Raw genomic sequence first — 3,677 nt, forward strand, 5'->3', positions numbered from 1 at the left:
TAATTGCTTTAAGGAAAGGCAAAATTGGGACACTCTAGACACCCGATCATATGGACAATTGGAGTTGGAGAGAAAAAATTGATAAAGACCAATCTTGACGAATCTAAGCACTGGTAGTCTCACCAAATGTTGAGAAATCATGTATGAAACTAAAATATTTCAGATCACTTGCAAAAGAATGCTGCGACAAAGCTAGCAAATGGTTGTATATACGAAAAGATAGTACGATGGATAGATATGGCCTAAGAAGTTCTGGCTAAGAGATTGGGTTTTAAGTGGGACTAGTGTGACCCCTCCAATCTTTCTTGGGAACTTGCTTAATGGAAGGATTATCTATACGGTAATATTTTCATATATGTGACAATTTGTTATGAAACTATTAAAGATTAGTAGAATGACGACACAAAAGAACAATTGGGTTTCGTATGATCAAGGATATGATGGAGTGGTGATTTCTTCAAAAAAATTGGATTCGATGACTATAATTTCTCGAGGGAAGAATTGATGAAAATCCTAATAATGGAAGAGAAATACAGCAAAGGGATAAAGATTGGCACCCTATTTAAACTTGGATAGATGTTGTGACAGGATGAGCTGCTGTCAAACATAAGCAAGGAATAGGGAGAAATCTGGAGAATAGAAAGAAATCTGGAGAACAACAATTGCATGAGGGCACACGGAGATTATGTAGGAGTACCTGAAGGATCCAACGAGATACTATAATGAGATGATCGGTGCAAAGAGAAGAAGTGTTCCTAGATGAAGCTTAAAGCAGAGACTGTGAAAAGTTATACAACGAGAAGTCTCTTGTGCTCTTGATGAAGGCAACAGGCTAGGACATTTCAATGCATTCAAGGATGGAAAGATAAGTTGTTGCAGATGCATCTAATTGAAAGGGTGCAAATGTTTGTGATAAAAAGTGATCACCTATAATGAAAGGCAATCTAATTGAAAGGGTGTAAATGTTTGTGATAAAAAGTGATCACCTATAATGAAAGGCAAAGACATTAAAGGGAGTTGGTGTGGCTGGAGCTGTCAAGCAGAAAGGTGTAGAAGCTCCAAACATAAAAATCAAGATGAATGATTGCGAGGAGTGTATCGCATCTCTTTTTTTTATGTGATCAGTGGCAGTAATCTCTCTCATAGTCCACATGGTGGTAAAGAATTTTTTGAGCCACTTTGAAGTGTCCCAGCTGAAGGAGGATGCGACCGTCTGTGAAAGAAGAAGACACCTTAAAGAGAAGGTGTGAGGGCTATAAGATGAGCCTAAGATCAGACTGCCATATGATGACAAGTGGAGACACCTCAGGAAAAGGTGTGAGGGCCATGATAGGAGCCCTAATTATAGAACGCCTCAGAGCCGATGTGAAGATTGACTTTCATGTATATTACAAAAGATTAATAAGCTATAAGACATTTGCCTTGGACAATAAGTGGATGACTTGTGGAGCATTAAGACGTGACTGCTAGGAATGAGCAGAGGGCATGTGCAGGTTCCTAGAACAAGTTGACTTTTGTCAAGAACGGTGAGCTTGGTGATGGCATTCTAATACTCAGAGTATGAAGACAGATATAGATCAACTTTTAATGGGCTGCCCCCATGGTTAAAAGTGGAAAGCTACCTGGATTCTTGAGACTAAGAGCGGGAGACTCATGGGAGAAGTAAAGCATGGTTCCTAGGGTGGAATAGAGGGCAAACGTAACTCTTGGATGAGTAGACTCTTGGATGAGTGGTGAGCTTGTGATCATATTGAGATACTCAGATAATGATTGTCGCACTTAAAAATAGAAATTCCTGTTTGAGGGGGTGTTGTAAGCCTTGGTGGCACTTAAAAATAGAAATTCCCGTTTGAGGGGGTGTTGTAAGCCTTGGTGTGAGGCTTGATAACTCATTCCAGACCGAGCATGGTTGATACGCTCGAAGAGGAATGTTGTGTCCTAGAGACAAGCGTTAACACTCTTCAAAAGTGATGTGGGAGACCATCTGGTTGTAGTGATCCTTTTATATGAGAAAAGGTGTGCTTTAATGACTCTAGTGATTGAAAGGTTTGGCAAGTACCTGTAAGCTTGGCCACAGATGTCTATAAATAGTGCAACCATTGATAAAATGGTGCAACTCATGTGCTACCACCATTAGTGTCACAAATTATGCCATGATTTGTGGATCTTGTCTTACCATATATGTCTATAAATAGAGGTATTTTTGAGAGCAAAAATAAGAGAGAGTGTAGAGAATGAAGTGAAGAGAAGAGAGAAAGAGGAGCTGCTATGAGGGGGTATAATCCTTCTCCTCCATATAGTTGTTTTGTGTTCCTTTTCTATCTCTAATAATATTGACTCTCTCGTGGATGTAGGTGATTTCCTGAACCATGTTAAATATTGTGTCAGTATGCATGCTTGACCTTCTATAAGCAAATATCAGTACATCACTAGATCGATTCCCCAACAAGATAGTCCCTTGACCTATTTCTGCTTTGTTTCTTTGGTCACTATTGGCATCTTTCCACTTCAATATCTTGCTAACCAAATTGGTATTTAGAATGCTCATCAGTTGATCTGCAGGGCCTTCAAATCATGATAATGTGTGTGATTCAATTTTTGGGTGTAAATCATTGAATCCATGCTTATAATACAACCTTTTGGCTGGTGATTTTTCTATCTTAACAAATACAGGTCACTTTGATTTAAGGGATTACGTTGAGCTTTCAATAGAGTGGGATTGGTTTCTGAGTTAAAATCTCTTTATTTAATTTCCCTATGCAGTTTATCTCTACTTTGTCAGACAAGTTAGGCTGGAAAAAGCATATTTAAATAAATAACATTTTGCATTGCTTGTGCTTGGTCTGCCATTAATTCTTTACCTTAGTTCTTAGTTTATATGTTGAAAGTTCACCTTTACCTCTAAAATTAACAATTTTAATTAAAATATCATTTTACTGCTTTTGTTGTTGTTTGTATATTGTGATAACATTACCCCCGCTAGTAATCCATCCCTTTCCTCAACTAACAGGTATTGCCTCTGGATTAGCAGGAATTTTAATGATCTGTATCATTCTTTATTCTAGAAGGAAGGCCTCATCAATTGGTTTATCGGTTTTTTAGAGAAGAAAGATGATCTGAAGATCTTGAGGATTTGATAAAAAAATCATGTGCCTTTACCTATGAAAAGATACAGTTTTTCGGATGTCAAGAAAATGACCAATTTTTTTAAAGAAAAACTTTGTCAAGTAGGTTATGGAACTGTATACAAAGGAAGGCTAATGGATGGCCATTTGGTGGCAGTGAAGGTCCTGGCAACTTCAGAAGGGAATAGGGAAGAATACATAAATGAGGTAGCAAGCATTAGTAGAACTTCCCATGTTAATATTGTCACTCCCCTAGGATTTTGTTTGGAACATGACAAAAGAGTTCTTATCTTCGACTTCATGCCCAATGGATCCTTAGACAAGTTCATAAATCATGAAAATGCTTTCAAGCCAGTCAACAACTAGGATGGGAAAAATTGTACCATATTATAATCGGCATTGCTCGAGGGCTTGATGACATGACTAAAAGATTGATGTCTTCTCCCAAGTGCAGGAGTGTCGAAGTAATAAATAACCCGGCAAGACCGGGGTCGAACCACAGGGAGGTTAATTGTAAAAATTATAAACAACAATTATAAACAACAATAATAG

Source organism: Populus euphratica, unplaced genomic scaffold (genome assembly GCF_000495115.2).
Source record: "Populus euphratica unplaced genomic scaffold, PopEup_1.0 scaffold108.1, whole genome shotgun sequence".
Taxonomy (NCBI): Eukaryota; Viridiplantae; Streptophyta; class Magnoliopsida; order Malpighiales; family Salicaceae; genus Populus; species Populus euphratica.